The following is a 19,110-nucleotide window of genomic DNA, read 5'->3' as shown; positions in this document are numbered from 1 at the left end:
AACCAGGTGTGGGTGCTCCAGCCAAACAAAGGGGTAGCACAGAGCTGTTTGTTTGTTCTCCCCCCTCCCAAGACAGGGTTTCTCTGTGTAGCCCTGGCTGTGCTAGACTCACTTTATAGACCAGACTGGCCTCCAACTCACAGAGATCCGCCTGCCTCTGCCTCCCAGAGTGCTGGGATTACCGGCGTACACCACTTTGCCAAGCCACAGCTGGTTTCTTAAAGCACAGCCCCAGCTAACCAAAACCACGGCTCTTAATTTAAAATATGGTCCCAATAGGGTCTTGAAGGGACTCTCAAAACTTTCCTTTGCAGCTTTCCAAGCCAGGCCTCCATCATATGCACTGCTTCCAACATTCTTATCTTCACAGCTCCTACGGAACAGCCCATTAAACTCTGTGATCACTCAGTGACTGTTTTTCAGCCCACAGTTCTGAACACCTCCACAGCTCCATCCTCTACAGCAATCTTCCACACTCTCAGTAAAGTTTGCCTTAATTTTTCCCCCCGTTGATGTGTTTTACAACATGACAAAGCAACCTGGGAAGCAAAACATTTATTTCAGTTAACACTGTAGTCCATTATGAAGGGCAGTGAGGACAGGAACTCAAGGAAGGTATCTGGAGGCAGGAACAAAAGCCATGGAGGAACGCTGTTCGCCAGCTTGTTCCTCCTGCTTTCATATACTGTCCAGAAACACCTGCCCGGGGTTGGCACCACGCCAGTGACCTTTAACCTCAAGCATTAACCGGGGACCTGCCCTCTACATGCTTGCCTAGACGCAACATGACAGGCATTTTCCAAATCGAGGTTCCCTCTTCTCAGATGACCCTAGCTTGTGTGAAGTTGACAGAAATAAACAACAAAACCTCACTAACCAGCACACTAAGTCTACATCCTTCTTAGTGAAAACTATGATGAAACCAAATCTGAAGGGATGAAAATATCAAGCATATGAATGCATTTAATGCAAATGAATAAGGAAATTTATTGCAATTCTAATTAGACATTCAGAGCATTTTTTTTAATGAAAATAATCCGGATATTTATACTAAAGGATAAATGCATACTTCTGGGGAAGCCAAGATGAGTGTGAGAGAGGAAAAACAAGTGAGCGCGGATTGGGCTCACTCTGATTACAGTAGATTGAGGAGAGTTTTCATGGTCAAAGCCATGTGGATTTGAGAGTCCAAAGAATTTAACGGAGCCAGACAGATATGCATGGCTGCCTCCCTGCGTGAGGGGGAGTTCACATACGACGAGATGGAGACTTGCGCAGTGTCGAGAAAAACACGCTCTGTGATGGACAGCCGAGGCTCCGTCATCCCTTCGTATGGAGTGGGGGTGACAGGAATGACGCAGGGAATGATGCTGTCAGTGCTGTCAGAAATAAACCCCGGAATCTTCCGAAACCCGGCTGCCTTCAGTCAGCTCAGCTTTTAAGAAGCAAATGTCAGAAACTGTAAAATCGTGGTGGGAGGGAGGACTTGAGGGAAATTTAATGTGGATAAGCTATGGAGTTTCGAGGCATATTTTAAGGGAAAAACCTTGTATGGTAAAAGATACGTGATTTAAGTGGTGAAAGAATAGTAACAGAGGGTCCCTGTTTCCAGCATACCGGTAACTTAGAAAGTGATAAGAACCGCACATTCGAAGGAAAAGCAAATAAGAACTATATTAATAAGCATGAGCTGAGGGTGGTGGCATGCACCTGCGATCCCAGGCTGGAAGACTGCAGGTTGGATGAGTAACAAGACTGTCTCAAAATAAAACAAAATGTGTAAAGCACAGAGAATGGATGCAGACAACCAGCCAACCTATTTAAAAAAAAAAAAAGTTCCTCTCAGTAGGAAGTGCAGAGTAAAAGGAGACATCCCTTGAAACCCAGCCGAGTAAAGAGAATAGAGAATCATCCTCATTGGTAGGATGTTGTAGATATTGCTGTGATACTGATTGTGTTAGTCACAGCAACCAACATTTATTTATTTAAGGTGTGTGTATGTAGGTCCGAGGACAGCTCGTGAGAGTTGCTTCTCATCTTTCATCACACTCAAGTTGTCAGCGTGGGCAGAAAGCCCTTCTACCTGCAGAACCATCGCCTGGCCGACAGTTTGAATGGAGGAAAGACTTAGTTCAGGATTTCAGTCCTCGGGTAGCTGGTGCTGTTATTTGGGGCCAGGAGCAAGCTTCCTACTCTTTCTCTTTTCCATGCAGGGCCCAGCCCCCGTGCCCCCACGTTGGCAGGCCCTCCCCATGGTCAATACTCTAAAAATGGAATTACAGCTCCGCCTGTGTAACCTCTCAGGTGCCTCCCGGAGACCAAGGTTAACTATCTCACCCTGATAAACAGCGTGGATCACCCTGAGCTCTGTCGCAGAGCACACCACCGTGCATGTGACAGTAAAATTCACTGACTTCCCTGCACCTTTCGCCCAGTTATCTTTTAGAAATTAAAATACACGCACAGCCCTAAGTATAAACAGATCTACTTTGCCATTACAGCGGAGAGATAGGGACGGCCATCGGTTGGAAATGGCTGGCTTATGGAACATTTGTGCTCTGTAGTATCACACAGCCATCCTCAGGAGGAATTAGTTCAGCCAGCGCTGTGTCAGGCTGCCTTTGATCTCATGAGACTTCAAAGTGTGAGCATGGAGGAAAGCTGGAGATGTTCCTGGTCTGAGCTGGGGGAGTGGAGCAGAGGTTCATGGGGGTGACAAGGAATGGGACAGCAGGGATTGCCAAACCTCTCCTCCGTGCCTGAGTAACAGCTGAGCCGCTACCCATCTAGCTTCAGTGTAAACTGCACTCCATGTTTTCCCTGTGGAGGAAGCTGAAGAGGCCCCTGTGGTTTGAGGTTTGGAATCCTGGCTTCCTTCTCTTAGTCTATGGATTCTTTCTTCCTATTCCAGCGTGCTCTTGAGTTGATCTCCTGATAGCCTCCGGATTTTCTGAGCATATTAATTAAATTTTCTCCGTGTGTGTGTGTGTGTGTGTGTGTGTGTGTGTGTGTTTCTGAGTCCCTGTCTGTGTAGAGCTTTCCAGCACTTGAAATGGCTTGGGTGTTTTTAAAAGCCCCATGAATGTAGCTAGGATATCTTCCAACGTCTGCCCTGTCTTGAAACCCCACCTCTCGATGCATCTGTGGTTTCTAGAAAGAAAAAAAATAAATTTACTAGACTTGAATTTTGGATCAAAGGGGCTTTGAACATTCCCAGTGTGAGGCTAGGCAGATAGTTCTGTCGGTAAAGTGCTACAGTGATTATAGTTTATCACCCCCAGAGCCCAGGTGAAAACAAAAAGCTGGGAGTGCTCAGCTGGACGTGTAATTCTGGTGCCGGTGAGATGGAGAGGTGGGATCCTGGGAGGCGCTGACCAGCTAGCCAGGCCAGCAAGAGACCCTGTGCCAAAAAAGCAGGTGCACGGCCTCGGAGAAACAGTGGCCAGGGAAGCATAAGAATACATGTGTCACCCCCACTCCTCCCCAGAGCAAGCTTAAGGAATAGGTACTTTGGCCTCAGTGGTTTCAGGCAAGGTGAAGTTCAAGGCGGTGAGAGCCTTTTAGCGCAAACCAGGAAGCAGAAAAGGCAGGATGGAGCCAGGGGTTGGGAGTGAGGTATAACCTTCAAAGCCAGGGACATTCTCCCCAAGCAGCCTGGCTCCCCACACAGCACCACCCATCTGGGGCAAGTACCCTTTCAGACAGGAGCCCGGGGAGACCGTTCAGAGTAGACACTGGGAAGTTGCCCTCTGGTTCCCGCTGGTGCCAGCTAGTGCGGAGAGCAGCTTCTCTCCTGTGCTTGGCATTACCCTGTTTGATCCGTTTTTCCACTTTGCCAGCCTGCAGAGGAGGACCCATCGCTCTTCTGTCTTTAATCAGCTGAAGTGTCCAGTATTCTTGGTGCTTTCTTATTTTCTCTCTTATAAAGCACCACTTGTAGCCTTTTGTCCATTTTCCTCCGTTGTTAATTTTTTTTATTGAATTTTTTTAAAGTTCTTTGTAAAAAGGGAACAAGTGGATTTGGCCACTTTATGCAATCGATGCTCACACTTGATTTATTGTATCTATTATTAGGTAGGCATTTTTAACATCGTGCTTTTCAATATATGCCTTCCATGGTGACTTGGAAAGTTAATTTTTTTCTGTAGCATTATTTGTTCTTGTTAAAGATAAGAAGGGGTTTTCCCCTCTCATTGGAAAAATTACACAAGTTTCTAAGTTTCTAACACAAACGGGAAAAAAAACGTATCAACCACAGTATCAGTGCACCCTGGGGGAGCTTCTTTCTGTTTACCTTTTGGGAGGGAATGTGGGTTTTTCTGATTGCCCTCATAACATCATCACTTGGTCCACCATGTGCTACATAATGACGTTCTTCCGAGCGCTCAGCTTCTTATTTTGTCGTTTCTGTTGGAAGTTTCTAGTTTTTTGTTTTTGTTTCTTTTTTCTTTTTTCTTTTTTTTTTTAAGTGGAAAAAGATGTGAATATCTCTGTGCAAAAACAAAATGTTTTAAGCTGGATCGTATTTTGGTGTTTCTTCTTTGGAAACGGGAGTACTAACTAAATGAATTTTGAGATCTAAATACTTTGTTCCCTATTTTATTCCATTCCTACTTATGTTCCTGTCAGCACAGAGAGTCATTGAGCTTCCTTCAAGAATGGGAGACTTGGGAGACACATTCAGAAAGAGGCAGGTAGAAATGAACTTGAGTGAGAGTGAGGCCAGTGGGGCTGGGGAGAGTGATAGAAATGAGGTTTAAGGAGTGGGCATTGCCAGGGTGCTGGGAACTATTGTGAGGAATTTGCATTTTTTTATGGTTGAGGTAGAAGGAAGTGGGCCTCCTTGTTGCCAAAAATGGGGGTAGCTTGCTGAGGTTTAGTGTTGCAGGTGGGAATAGCCCCAGGCTTGTTGGGAGGCTGTTGCAATAGCCTGGGGGTGGGAGTAGGGTTAGGGAGGTGGGGAGGGGAGATGATTTCTTCAACGCTGGAGTGGGGGTTAGGGAGGTGGGGGTGAGCAATGAAGAGGCAGAGCCTAAGCTCCATTGAGGTCTTTTTTGCCCTTTAGACCTCCAAGTGCAAAGGAGCTGGAAATGGGCCAGTGTTGTGTGGCCTGTCATGGAATTTGGCTGTGTGTTTGGGTTCTAGGTAACTGCCCTGAAAACTCAAAATCAGGAACGCGGTCATTTCACAAACTAGTACCTGTCTATAGCTGCCAAACAGCAGGGGCTCTCGGGGATACAGATTTGGGGTTCATGTGCTTTGGGCAGAGAGGTGTACAGCCTTGTGCACTAAATGGTATTTGGAAAATCCAGCTCTTTCCTCCTTTTTCTACACTTAGATAAGTGCATAATGAGGTGATCATAGGGGACCCACATGCAGACCAAGCTGCACATCTGCTACCTATGTTTACATGCCAAGGACCAGTCCGTGTGTGCTCTTTGGTTGGTGTTTCAGGCTCAGTGAGCCACCAGGGGCTCAGGTTTGTTGACTCTGCAGGTCTTTTTGTAGAGTCCTCGACGCCTCTGGGCCCCTCAACCCTTCCCACTCTTCCATCAGATTCCCTGAGCTCTGTCTAATGTTTGGCTGTAGGTCTCTGCATCTATTTCCATCCAGTGCTGGGTGAAGCCTCTCAGAGGAGTTATGCTAGACCTTTGACCCAAAATTTGTCCTTGCCTACAAGGTGTGCAGGGACAAAAGTGGAGCAAAGATTGAGGGAATGGGCAGCCAAAGACTGGCCCATCCTATGGAAGAAAACCAATCCCTGACGCTATTAATGTTACCCTGCTGTGCTTGTAGACAGGAGTGTACCAATCCTCTTTTCTGTATCTTTTGTTTTTGTCATTGTTTTTCAAGACAGGGTTTCTCTGTGTAGCCTTGGCTATCCTGGACTTGCTTTGTAGAGTAGACTGGCCTTGAACTTCAAGAGATCCACCTGCCTTTGCCTCCTGAGTGCCGGCATTACAGGCGTGTGCCATTGTGCCTGGCTGCACTGGAACTAAAAGCCAAACCAAGACAGGAGAGCCTGTTTGAAGACCTTGTGAAGAAATTCAAGACCCAGTGAGGCAGAGCCATGCCTGTGTTACATAGAGAGTTTTGCCTACACCATGCCACTCCTATTTTGTTCTGTTTCTTTCCTCCCCCACCAAGTGTCCCAGTTTTTCTTCCTACTGTAGCTGATTTTGAGCAAGACAGAGAAATTCAGGCTTTTACATGAAGCATCTGAGTTCCCTTTATTTGCTTACTCACCCTTCGTTAAGAAGTGACAGTGCACAGTTGTGTCACCATTTTTAAATACCCTTTATTAATCATAGCAGATTAAATGGAAAGATAAAATACAAGCCATCTACCTATAAATCTAAGTAGCCTGGGAGGTGAAATTGGCCATCACCTTCTTATCTTTCTTTCCAGCCCTTTGTAATTAGCCACATGGAAATAGTTTGTGAATTTGACATAAACAATGTTTTATGATAAACATGATAGCTTATATTTTTAATAACTTTCAGAAGCTGCATATTATAGATAAATCATGGAGGCTTTTTAGGGGAAAAAAAAATCCCTGAAGATTTTATGAGTTGGCAGATCCTTTTAAGATTAAAAGCAAATAAAAACTCGAAACCTGAACTATCTTTGGAGTACTAAGAAATTCAGATTTTATGTTCTTAAGCTCTTGCTTTGACTAAAGTCACTCTTAATTTTTCATTTTATTTTTGGCTATGTTAGCTAAGCTCTAATTATCTTTTCTGTGGCTGAAGAGATAGACAGCTCAGTGTGTAAGAGCGCTTGCCGCTTGTGCAGAGGACCCAGGTTCAGCTCTCAGCAGCCACATCAGATGGCTTACCACTGACTATAACTCCAGCTTCAGGGCACCCAGTCTTCTTTTTCTTCTGGACCTCATGGGCACCTGCATGCACCTGGTACACACACACACACACACGCACACACACACACACACACACAGAGTCACAGTCACATTCATATACACAATTACCCATAAATAAATAATAAATATGCATGTTTTATATTTCATTGGAGCATCCTGATCTAAGAGCTAGATGTGTAGCGCACGCGTGTGTGCCTGTGTATGTGCGTTTGTGTGTGCGTGTGTGTGTGTGCATGTGCGTGTGTGTGTGTGTGTTTAAGCGTGTGTGTTAATAACAGTTTGCCTCTTCACATAAAGATGAAAAGCACTGAGCTGGGATCATTTCGTGGAATGCCTAAGTGTCTGCCTTGCAAACAGGAGGGCCTCAGTTCCATTCTTCAGAATCCACGTTTAACAAATGTTTTGATTAGTAATGTTTATAAGACCTGGCTTATAAACAACCCTGTTGTCTAAGAACAGTAAACAGTGTTGAGCAGGTTGTTCGGAAATACCCGGGAGTCATCCAAAGTTGCACATTTAATTGCAAATAATACAGAATTGTGGCAACATTGTCATTTTTATATGTGCATTCCTGAGGATTAAACCCAGGGCTAGGTGAGCCCTCTACCTCCGCCTTCTTCTTCCTCCGCCTCCTCCTTCTCTACTTTTTATATTTGAAATAGAATCTCAGTAAGGCTAGTACTGAGCCTCTTCTGTATCTCAGGCAGGGTTTTAATTTATGATCCTACTGCTTCAGCCTCCAGAATGGCTGGGAATAGCTCTCTGTGTTTTACTTTTACACGGCTGGGCAGCCTCGGTGTGATTTTTAAATAATAGTTTGAAATGTCATTTGGAAAAGAAACATCTCCGAGAATTTCAATAATGAAGGACTCCGGCAGGCCCTTGCCTGGTCATTCCTCAGGCATCCTTCCTGTGGCCTCTCCTTGGTCAGTGGTAATTCTGGGCCATGCCAAGAAGGACTGCTGTTTCCTCTGCTCCAGGTGCCGATTGCATGCTGCCCGCATTGTGAAACTGAGGCATCTGCAGTCTGAAAACATCAGCTCCTTCCTGTTTATCAAATCTGGTGAGCCTCTGCTTTTCTTAGCCTGGCATGTGCCTCTTTGGCTTCCACTGGGGAAATGCTAGAGCCACCATTATAGTCCTTTGATTCTTCTTGTCCACAGCTACGACACAGTCTTTCCTTCTCCCATGGCTCCAAGGCCACCCCCACCGTGCTCTGCCCCAGGTCCTGTCTTTAAACTGGTGGCGTTATCTGGAGCCACATTTGCTTCCCATGGACTTTGAGCACTATCTGTAGATGTTCTCAGGTCCCACACCCAGGAAGAGCTGCTCCCTAGTGGACATGGCAAGGGTGCTGACCAACAGCCTACAGGTGCACCAGATGCCTCCTCCCGAGGCAAACTGAGACTGGCCCACCACCAACATCCACACCAAAAGTCTAAGCTAAACTATTTTAGACAGACTCTCTGGCCTGCCTGTGCCCCTTGGTTATCCGAGCTCTGGTCTTTGTCATCTTTCACTGGAGTCTAGGTAGGGGTGCTATACATTTGGGGAAACAAAACAAGGAAGATCAAGCTGCTAGGATGGTCTAGTTACCCTAGTTAGTAGGAACATGGTCCTTGGCTTGATTCCACTCTTGGGTTTAGCACCATTGTGATTGGGCCCTAGTTTCTTCTTATAGGCAAGAAGAATTGGATAGAGACTTCTGGCCACTGCTAATTGACAAGTAAATAAATCTTTTCTTTTTAAAAAATAAACATTTCTTAATTTAATGCTGGGATTGTTAATGACTGGTCAGTTGCGCTGCTGGTGCAGCATAAGCTGGTTTCTGTGGGCTCAGAGGACTAAGTTGACTTGGGAACCCTTGTTTGACGTGTTTGGCTGAAGTGGAGGGGAGCATTTGACAGGGAAAGGTCCCGCTCTTTTTCAGAATGAGGGTCTTCTGCCCAGCCTTCCTGACAGGTCCTTGCTGGGCAGGAAGGGAGGGAGCATCTGGAGTGAAAGGAACGGCTGTGAATCGGAAGTCCACACGGATGACATTTTTATATTAATACTTGGCACGAGCTTTCGCGTACCTCACTTATTCATTGGCTAGGTTTGCCATAACAGGAACGCCACCGCCTGCATGGCCTCGGTAGCCACACTTTTCCCTCACAGTCCTGCAGGCCTAGAGGCCTTCAAGTCAAGGTGTGTGGAATCAGGGTTGACTTACTTCTTTGTCTCCTTGGCTGGCAATAGCCACTGTCTCCCAGTCTTCTCCCTGCCTATTTGTGTCCTGATTTATCTTATATAAGGACACAGTCACATTGCTTAGGACCCGCTCTATTGCCCTTATCTTTATTGCCTTTTTAAAGACCATATCTGTGGGGAGTCATATTCTTAGGTCCTGGGGCTGATTAAGACCTTAACATACAATTTTTGAGGACTACCCTTCAACCCAGCACAGGTGGAATTTAATTGGACTTGTAGTTGCTTTTTTATCATTTTTGTGTGTACACACAAAATGTGTTCGGATGTGCGCACACTTGTGTGGAGCCCAGGGAACAGCCTCAGTGTTTTTCTCCCACCTTGTCTTTTGAGTCAGGTACTCTCATGAACCCGAAATTCTCCAAGTGGGCTAGTCTGCCCACCCAGTGAGCTCAAATAATCTGGTTGTTCCCCAGTGAAGTGATTATAAGTACAGGCTACCATGCCCAGATTTTTTTTTTTTAATGTAGTTTCTGAAGGATGGAACTGTGGTTTTCATGTTTGCAAGGCTGACACTTAAGACATTTCATGATAGGACTCCAGCCCAGTGCCTTCTATGTTTGTGTGAAGAAATCTCTCTCTCTCTCTCTCTCTCTCTCTCTCTCTCTCTCTCTCTCTCTCTCTCTCCTCCATGGCTTCTAATTTGGCTGTGTCTCCAGGCTCCTGCCTTGAGCTCCTGCCTTGCTTTCCTCAGTGGTGGACAATGATCAGGAAGTGTAGGGGAAATGAACCTTTGCATCCACAAGTTGCTCCTGGTCTCTGTTTGTCACAACAGAAGGTAAACCATGGATAGGTGGTCAGTCAGGTGGTCCAAATGACAAGTGAGACCAGCACACAGAGAACAAGGCAGCTAGCTCTCCAGCTTCCTTTACCTCTGGACACCTGGGGGCGGCAGAGGGGGGATGGATGGACCTGAAAACCGGGATTGTGGGTTTGTAGGCTGGGCTCATCTTTCCTGAAATACCCAGTCTCACCTGCTGTTTCTTTTCTTTGTGGTATTCATAGGATGGTTATTTCTGTAGCTACTTTAAGCTCTCTGAGAGCCAGGAAGTTGTGATTTCCAACCTGCTTTGTGTGGGGCCAAGAGAAAAAGAAGAGGACAAAAGCCTGAGTGAGTGGAGTGACTGGAGGGCAGAAGGCTAATCCTCCTGCCTGCCCAGAGAACCAATGCTCTAAGCGAGCCAGACAGCCCAGAGAAACACATAGGCAGGTCACAAGATCACATGACCTCTGCTCACATCCCATGCTGGGTTCAACATGGGTAGACCGTCATTTGTGAAAAAACGATACTGTAAGAACAACTGTAGGTAGCGTTAAGGTAGGGCCTCTGGGTGAGAAGATCTCAGCTAATTGCTGAGCTGGGTGGAGGTACCCTGCCCTCAGCTAGGGATAGGGCGGAGCTTGACTCGACTCCTTGTTCCCACCAAGAAGCATTCCGGTCTGGCTGTCATTGAGGTGAATCATCAGCATAAAGCAGCAAGCTTCTGGCAGCCTTTCTCAGATGTGTTAAAACCTGCTGCTGTTCAGAGTGTCTACAGAGGTGCATGCAGACACCACTTTGAAGCAAGGAAGGCAGAAGAGCAGGTAGGGAGCCCCAGAGTTGCCCAGGTAGCCGTCTGTCAACACCGGTCCGGCCCAGCACTTTACAGCAGCGCACAGGCCTTGTTTGTCTTGATTCTTGAGGACAATTACAGGTAAGAACAAAGGTGCCACTGTGAGTCCATTATGTGGGTGTAGGGCATCCATTGGCGCGGTGTTTGAGTTTGTCGTCACGCTGTTTTCATATCAGCGGTGCTACTCTAACACACACAAAGAGTTCCCATTGTAAACGCTATTGAGCGTTGGCGATAGCCAGCCAGTTTCTCTCTTACATGTAAAAGCCTTGGTAGGCAAACTTGAATGGGGCTGTGACCTGAACCCAGGTCCGTTCTTTTGCTTTCTTCTCTGTTTTGACAGTTTAGAAAAAGGCATCATGTTCATGTGTCCCAGAGGAACACAGGAAGGTTACTTCCTGATATCTTTTAAATCTAATGAAAACAGCCACCACTTAACATTCTGTGAACATTGTTCTCTGGTTTAGAAGTCACTGCTTTGGGAAGGAAAGTCAAAAACCTTCCTGTCTCGTGTTGAGTCTCTATTTCTGTGACGTTTCACTGGAGAAGGGGGAGGTACCAGCTGTCCTCGTGAAATACTGTCTTAGGTCATGGCAGCGGTTTATGTGGAAGATTCTCGGTTTACATTCAAGTCATTAGCTGGTCGTCACAGAAGTCTTCCGTTAGGACTTGGCTTATGTAATTTATAACTAACTGAATTTATTTAAAAAAAAAGTTTTTTTTTGAGAAAATCGGAATGAAAGCCAAGAGCGTATCCAACTGAAACGTTCTTTTGTGTTTTGCTGTCGTTTCTCGTGCATGTTGCTCATGCATGCAAATACTCAGTGTGATTAACATGTGATATTTGTTTCTCTGCCGTCTGATGATTCACAAACAGTTTAGTACTGTGTCCGTAAGCCTGGAATACATGAGTGTGTGCCACGCCTTCTATTAATGAGCCTGGTTACTTTCCATGGGTATTCTTATAGTGTTGTGTTAAGATAACTAGGATCTAAGGGACTGAAAATGAATCAGAAATGTGACGGATTAAAAGCCATAGTCAGATCTGAGTTTGTTGTCACCCCTTTATTTTTCAGTGAAAAGTACATGGATTAGATGCTGGCAAACAGGGGGTGGCAAATAACTGAACTATATAAAAGAAGATAGAATTTATACCATTTTCAGAGTTCTGTGTGGAGGACAAGGTGAGGTTCGTTTGCCGTGCAAAGCTGAATGCAGTGACTGGTGTCAGGAGATGAGGGGGAAAGAGGGTTTTTTATTAATTTATTTAGACAAGAGAGAAGAAACAGGAGCTGGTGCTGTGTTTTCACAGCCCTTGTTTTCGTGGAAATTGGCTTTTCTTCTCAAGAAGACTTTGTGGAATAAACTATTGCAACTGAAAGTGGCTCTTAAAACCACATGTATGGGATGTTCAATCGTCAGTGTGTGGCACTGTTAAAAGAGGAGAAGACCCCAGGCAGGGGTGCCATGAAATTCTGCCCTTGAGAAGTGTGCTTTCCTGGTGTGTGGAAGGTGACTTTCTTGTTTATATGTTGTGTTTGGGGATGGCAGGCTGGGTTGGTTTTCTACATTGCATTGTAAGTGTTTTGTTTTGCTTTGATTAACGTAAACTCGCTTAGGCTTTTCCAAAGCAATTTGCAAACACACTATTGGCAGAGCCTTTTCTGAGCCAGGTAGAAATCTTCCACCCCCCGCACCCACGGAGTTGGCTTGTGAAGATGTAATTTCGTAACTCTGCATAGGGCCTACTTACAGAAGGCCCACCTAGGATCCAGATTTGTGAGGTCATCCACCTTGGAGCCACAGCAACAGCGTATGTTCCCAGCCGTTTTCACCATCTGTTTGGGCTGTGTCCCTGCTAGCTCAGAGTTCCGAAGAGGGCTACTTGGCATGCCTTTACCTCAGTAAATATTTGTGCTTTACTTGTACCTGGCCTAATTTGATTCTGAGGGGCACAGATGGGCATTGGATAGTCAGGTCCCAGGAGTCTTTCCGTCCTCTCTGCCAGTGATTCTCAACTTTCCCAATGCCGTGACCCTGTAATACAGTTTAGTCCTCAAGTTGGTGACCCCCCCAACTGTAAAATTATTTTTGTTGCTACTTCATGACTGTAATTTTGCAATTGTTACGAATCATAATATAAATATCCAATACGCAGGATATCTGGTAGGCGAACCCCAAAGGGTTCATAGGTTAAGACACAAATCAAGATTCCCACCAGCAGTCCAGAAAATCCAACTGTGTTTCCCACCTCTCTTGAAATCCTGGGGTCCAATCACTTCTTCCTGCAGTGGGCACCAGAAATGAATCCGCCCAGCTGTAACCATGGCGTGATAGTCAGGTATGGCAAACGGCCTCTCCCAGCAGAGGCACGGGTCAGCTGCTTTTATTCACTGCAGTTGCTGGAAGAGGGCTCAGTGTCCAGCTGCTGAATTGACGTGTGCCCCACCCCACCCCCTGCCCCTGAAAACAAAGGACTGGTTTTCCTTCTAGAAAATGAAAGAATGTGCAGACGGTTCTAGGGAAGCACATGACGCGGCACCACCCCCTCCGGCAGGGAACAGTCAGTGTGGGATTTCAGACCCAGTGAAAACACAGACTTGCCGAGTGTAATCAGCGGCCTCTGTGGAAACGACCTACAGCAGCCCACTTTCAGTGATGTAAGCTGGCTTACTCACCTGGTCTTACTCACGGGGCCCGCTACAGGCGGGGATCACATGCGATTATAAATGGCCTCTTCTGACCCCGGTCAGTGACTAGCAACCTTGTCACAGCTTGGAAGGCACGTGATCATGAATTCCTGGGCAGAGGCCTTTCAGGATCCCAGGATCTTTGGGGCCTGTGCCAGTGTGGAGGTTTGAAAAACTCTAAATTAGCGGGAGGTAAGCTTGAGGGTCAAGGAAGTCTGGCTTTAAAGGAATCAGGTGTGGCACGCTTCTAGAGTTTAACTCTATTCTACTTTGGATAGAGCTCCTTTTGGTTGAGGTTTTCAGTAGAATGAGATCTGAGGTCAATGTGTGTTTTATCTGAAATAGATTTCTTCTGTCTAGGATTGTGTTTAAGTAACTAACTCAATTGAATACATGATTGAAGCACTTGCTTTTTTCATTGCCTAAAAAATAGTATCTTTCTTCCTTCAGCACTTCAGAATGAATGGTAGCTGTCTCGTTAGTTGCTGGAGGAATACATTTCTTACACTTGTCAGGTTTTGTCAGACTGACACTCATTTAAGTTATATTCCGATTTTCACCTGGTTTATTTGATAGCATATATATTAGCAGTGCTATAGCACTGGGCAGAGTGAAGATGTTTCTTGAAGACTTGATTTGTAAGCCTAACCAGGCTGATAAAATAGTTGGCCTATTTCTGGTAGCTGGTTTCAATTAATGAGGTTGCTTTTTGATTCTCTGTTGGTGGCAAAACCTGCAGTCTGGGCGGAGTAGTTCTGTTCCTGGGTATGCCAGGAGAGCTCTGCCTCTTCGAAAGAAAAGAACAGCTCAGCTGCTAGAAGGGTGACAGAAGCTGGTGGGGATGAGTGTTTGAGACACACCGAGAGAAGGGCGGGACAGGAGAAGACACAGGTCAAGGCCCCATCACCCCCAGAGATGGCGCACTCATCGCCTCTTAGGAGTAGTGCCGTGAACACTTGCGTCTGAGCGTGACACGGGGCCAGAAGATGTAACGACAAAGCTCCATGTAGCTGTACCCAGTGACAGAAAGAAAACACAGGAGCCGCACAGTGAGACGGAGCAGAGAAGAGTGAGTGGTGCAGGCTGCAGCCCACGGCTGCTCTAGCGTCCTCTCCAGCGTCCTCTCCTCCTGCCCTCTCCACAGCCTCCTAATCTTTGGTCCTCCCTCCCTGGGTGGCAATTAAGTTGCTACTTTGTTGTGTTTTTACACGTCTATATTTAGCTTTGCTTATTTATTTCAGGGAAGGGGAGAGATGTGATCAGAAAACAATAAAAAGCATCCCCTACGTTCCTTATTGAGAATGCACTCCTCAGGTGGCCTCCCAGCTGTAAGGTGAAACTCACTAATTTTTCCGCCACAATGTGTGCTGAGTCCTTTGGGGAACACTCCCAGCACAGGTGCTGGACGGGCCATGAGCTCATTAGGGCCTGAGCCAGGGACTTGCCTCTCTGCCTGGAGGGAACTTTCAGCCTGTTAGGCCTGACTAACCATAATAATCAAGTCCGCAGATTGTGTATTTATGACAGGGTTAGGAGCCATAAAGAAAAGCAGTTGAGGAAAGGAAATGACAATTACATGAGCAGGTGTACTTTTCTAAGTGTTGGGTTTTGTGTGTGTGTGTTTCCTGGTGGCTCTTCCCATTGTCCAGTCTGGCTGAGCAGTCTGGGGCTGACACTGGGTTTGTGGTAGGAAGCCTGTTTAAACAAACCTCTAAAATCATCATTCCCAGTGGAAGCTGTAACATACCTACCGTGCCTAGAGGATGAGTGGCCATTGATCTCAGAGCAGAATGAAAAGATATTTACTGGGAAAGCAAATTTCCTGTCACGGGTAGGGGTACTTGAAAATTATCTGTTTGATATGGGAAACTGGACCCTCTTTCCACAGCTGTTAGGAAGGCCTCAGGATGAAGTAAATTTTTTGGCCTCATCAAAGTTTTGTGTGGTTCGTTGATGGTCAGAGTGAATGATAAAAGGACATGACTGCTCCTAGGTATGGCTGAGGAGAAGAGCTTCATGGTACGTGTGAGGCAGAGCATACCCAGAGGCATGTGGAAGGGTCCAGACTGAACAGGACCATTCGAGGGGAGCAAGAGAGGGGCCCAGGAGTTAAAAGCAGAAGACCAAGAGAATCAAGAGAACCAGTGGCCGAAATGGCAGGTTTACATAGGAAAGAAAGGGAAGGGAATCTCAAAGTCCCTGAGCTGGAGAGGTTTAGGGTAGGGAGTGGGCCTGGAGGCCAGCGGGGGCTTTGCTATGTTAAGTAGGCACCACAGCCATTTGCCCTCAGTTTCTTCAGGACCTGGCACAGAGGATTCTTGGTGTCTTCGGTTGGTCGTTTGTGAAGCTTTGTTAGATGAGGTAACCTCAGAACCCTGTTTTCTTCCCCTTGGTATTAGGATTCCTTACCACAGCTACTGAGTCCAGCTTGGTAAGTTGCTGTTCTGCACCTATAGGATAAATGCTAGGGAGAGAGGCAAGTGTGAGTCCACGTGAGACGCAGTTCCGTTCTCGACTGAATTTCTGCATCCAGCGCCGCTGGAAACAATGGAAGTTTTCCTCAGGTATTTAAGAAAACAAGGCATGAGGCAGCATACAGTGACAGCCATGTCACCAACAGGCTGGCATCTCCCCAAAGCTGGCAGCTCCACAGGGCTAGAGTGGCAGACAAACCTGCCTCCCAGCCCATAGATAACTTTGTCACTGTTGGTGAAATGGAGATGGTGACTTCTGGCTGTTTTGAGTCCCAAGTGGCAGAGTTGAATGTAAACCTGGGCATCTCTTACTCCAGAGGGCATCTTACTCCTGTGCTCACCCCAAGTCAAGGAAGCCAAGCCAGCCACTGGAGGAGAGAGGGGAAGGTCTGATTTAATGAAATAGATAACTGTTAGTGATCCTTGCTACACTTCCTTTAAGGTACCCCCCATACACTCCACAGCCCCAGAAAGGTTCCCCCATGGCCCACGTCCCCCTTCACTGGGAGTCCTCCCTTCTCTGCTGCTTTCCCTGCGCCTGTTAATCACCTCGTAACCTATGTACATAGTTTGTTCTGTATTGTTTGCTGTCTCTAATTGCCCCTTCCTGCTAGGATGCAAGCCCCACAAGGTAGGGAGTTTCCTCTGTCTTCTTCCCTGGGGTTCTAGACAATTGACATGTTGTGGGTGCCTCATGAGTAACAAATGAAGGGAGGAAAGGGGAAAGCTGGGCTCCAGGGGGATCCAGGAAGGAAGTCTCTGTGTGGCCTTTCTGTGAGTATCCGTCCACAAGGACTTGACGATCCTGAAGTGAGCTGGTTAGGGCCCTGCTTTCTCCTGAGTTGTGAATACAGCACTGAAGGTAGGTCACCTCAGCTCCACCTTCATGCTTGGGTACAGTGGAATTGCCTGGGTGGCTCTTAGTACTTAGAGGTCAAAGTTAATTGCCAGCCTTTCCAATGTGTTTTTCTAAGAGTTACAGTTTGACCCTAGCCACTGGTACAGGAAGAGATCTGTCTGCACAGTAACTTAGTGAAGCTCTTTGTAGCTATTCCTTGGCACAGCTGGTGATTTTACTCACGTTGGGTATCCTACCTAATCGCCAATCTGGTGTGCAGTGTCCAAACATCTGGTTTACAGCGTCCAACACGCTGCAGTTACATGTTCTGCTGTGGTTTCATTAGCCTTAATCCCTTATTAGTTACTCTTTAAGTGTGGATTACCCTTCACTTTCAGCCTCTGGTCCACGGCTATTGGATTTCTATCTTTTAGACAGCATCAGCAGAACAACCAAGAAATCTCCAGTGAAGTTGTTGGTGTGGCTGTCAATCCAACTTACTCCTGGCTTAGAAACATTACACCCAGAATATGAATCTATAGAGCCCACGATACAAAGAGGAGGCAGACCTCTCCCTCCCACACAGCCTTATCCCTATTTCATAAAATGCCTGATGGGCCTTAGGACCAGCACCCTACCCTCAAAGCAGTTCATCACTGTGGACTCACTGTGTGACTGGAACATGAGACACACAAATGACTGAGACACGGCCATGTGTCCAGAGAGCACACAGAACAAGAGCAGAAATTGAAAAAGAGAAAAATGGTTGCTCTGCTGATCTGTTCCTGCCAGTGGATATGGGCGAAGGGCTGGGACATCTTCTCGAAAACAGTGGAGTTTGTCTTTAGGGACATATGCAGGCAAAGCAGGGCATTGCTAGCATGCAATGCATTGTGGTGTGCGGAGAACTGATAGGAAGGCTTGTTCCATTTGGTTGGATTCATAATGGAACACATGGACGATGATGTTGAAAGGCAGGCACTGCCAGAGCTGAGCAAACAGGAGAGCAGGTGGCTCTAGAACTGGGCAGACCGTACGCCACAAGTTTAGATTTTATGTTGTAGGCTACAGAGTTCCAGTGAAGGGAATGAGCCCCATGTGTTTAGCTTAGGAGATGTGTGCCAGTAATCAGCCTTATTAACAAGGTGTGGAAGCCGGTGGGGGCTGGGGTTTGTCTTACTTGGGGGGTTTCTGCTGTTGTGAGGAAACACCATGCTCAAAATAACAAGAGGAGCAAAAGGAGAGGAACATAGGCTCTGTAGCTTATCAGGAAGGGCAGTCAGGGCAGGAATGCCAGAGCTGATGCAGAGGCCTTGGAGGGTGCTCAGTGGCTTGCTCCCCGTGACTTGCCCAGCCTGCTGTCTTACAGTACCCAGGACCACCAGCCTAGCGAGACCACCCACAGTGGTCAGGACCCTCTCACAGCAATCATTAATCAAGACAGTGCCCCACGTGCTTGCCCATGGGCCAATCTAGTGGGGACATTTTCTGGATTAAGCTTCCTTCTTCCCAAATACTGCAACTTGTGCCAAGTTCACAGAAACTACTCAGGACGAGACTTAAAGTGTTTAATCAATGGATGTCCGGGAGGCCCCTTCTGTGTTCCGTAAGAGACTGATTAGACTTGGCTCTCACTTGATGGTTAGTGATCTTGGAGGAGGAGATACGCTTTGGGGGTCAAATGAGCCCAGTTTGGAAGTCCGAGTTCTTCCCTCTCCCTTTCTATATAGAGAAAGCTCAAGCCCAGGTAGGTGACCTTGAACTTCTGACCTCCTGCTTCCTCTTCCTTTGTGCTGGGATTACAGGCGCACACCATCACACCCCTGTTTTAAGGTCTTATTAGTTCTTGGTAAGAGTCTGTGTACTCTTACATGCCTGCCTGCACTCTTTCCCAAGGCAGCTGTATTCAGATTGCCTTTGGACACTCCTCAGACTCACGGGTAGAATTGCTGGCTTCAGGCCATCTCACACTGGGACCAGAGACTGCCTTTTGACCAGAGCCCTGAGTGGTTTCTATGCACACTCAAGTACTGGCAGATCACCATGCCTCTAACATCTTTAGCAATCATACAAAAGAGGAGAGGTGATTTTTTTTTTCCCTGCCTTTTTATGGTCTCCATAGGACCTATTTAACTTTCAGAATCTCCTCAGAACGCTAGAGTATGAGATATGGAGTGTAATTCTTAGGAGGGATTAATTGGCATTTTGGTCCATCTATTACATTGTGTCGCTTGTGGCAGATCAGGTATCTGCTCACCCGAAGGAGACCCAGTTCATGCCTTTGCATTATTGATGGGTGACTCAGTTTGGCTGCCAAGTGTCGCGCTGCCTGAGGGGAAGTGGGATGGCGCTGCCCGCAGTATTCCGG

The 19,110-nt window shown here is 46.7% G+C and overlaps 1 protein-coding gene across 7 annotated transcripts in view; it reads left to right on the top strand.

Annotated features, from left to right (window-relative positions):
• Positions 1 to 19,110, top strand: part of Nedd4l (NEDD4 like E3 ubiquitin protein ligase) — a 317,780-nt gene that overhangs the window by 146,801 nt on the left and 151,869 nt on the right. Inside the window, exon 1 of one of the 7 annotated variants that reach the window (XM_060377168.1) lies at positions 10,729 to 10,821. The exons of 5 other annotated variants lie outside the window; for them this stretch is intronic. The gene's annotated coding sequence lies outside the window, so the exon portion shown is untranslated. Of the gene's footprint in view, positions 1 to 10,728; positions 10,822 to 13,603; positions 13,623 to 19,110 lie in introns of those variants that run through there. One more of the 7 variants, XM_060377164.1, reaches the window with a different exon arrangement.

This window comes from Meriones unguiculatus, chromosome 2, assembly GCF_030254825.1.
Source record: "Meriones unguiculatus strain TT.TT164.6M chromosome 2, Bangor_MerUng_6.1, whole genome shotgun sequence".
NCBI lineage: Eukaryota > Metazoa > Chordata > Mammalia > Rodentia > Muridae > Meriones > Meriones unguiculatus.
This window is presented reverse-complemented; position numbering and strand designations above follow the sequence as displayed.